We start from the raw sequence: 537 nt of genomic DNA on the forward strand, positions 1-537 counted from the left end.
TACAATTAATTTGGTAATTGAATATTTCCCCAAGATAATAATCAGTCAGATTTTAATTTCTTGATGATTGTCCATTGATTAATTATATATATTGCACAGTAAAGTTTCGTGCTCTGTTGAACGGGGCACAAATTTTGCAAAATGTAGAGCAGAAATTAATAAGTATTGCATTAATGTTTTGGCCATAAAATGGGCAAAATGGTGACAAATTTTGCAGCGGTAAGACGTACGATAAATCTGTATGGGTATTCTGGTCCCTGCTAAATACTTTGGGCTATTTTTATTAAATGTAGAAACCTAAAGCAGGCAGTAGAGGTCTCTTGCATGTTAATCAGGGGTCTAACATCTATTTAAGACACCTCTTGGCAACTGGTTTGTGACGAGTGGAGCTAATTAATGCCGGTCCTGTTTTGTTTAGGATTTTATTTTTTTTTAAAACAAAGAGATTACTGAGATCCAAACAGAGGTAATTTGAAAATTAAATGTAGCAGTAAACATCGCTTAGGAGTATGAATTCCCCTTCCAATTCCACAATTC

Source organism: Scyliorhinus canicula, chromosome 9 (assembly GCF_902713615.1).
Source record: "Scyliorhinus canicula chromosome 9, sScyCan1.1, whole genome shotgun sequence".
Classification (NCBI taxonomy): domain Eukaryota; kingdom Metazoa; phylum Chordata; class Chondrichthyes; order Carcharhiniformes; family Scyliorhinidae; genus Scyliorhinus; species Scyliorhinus canicula.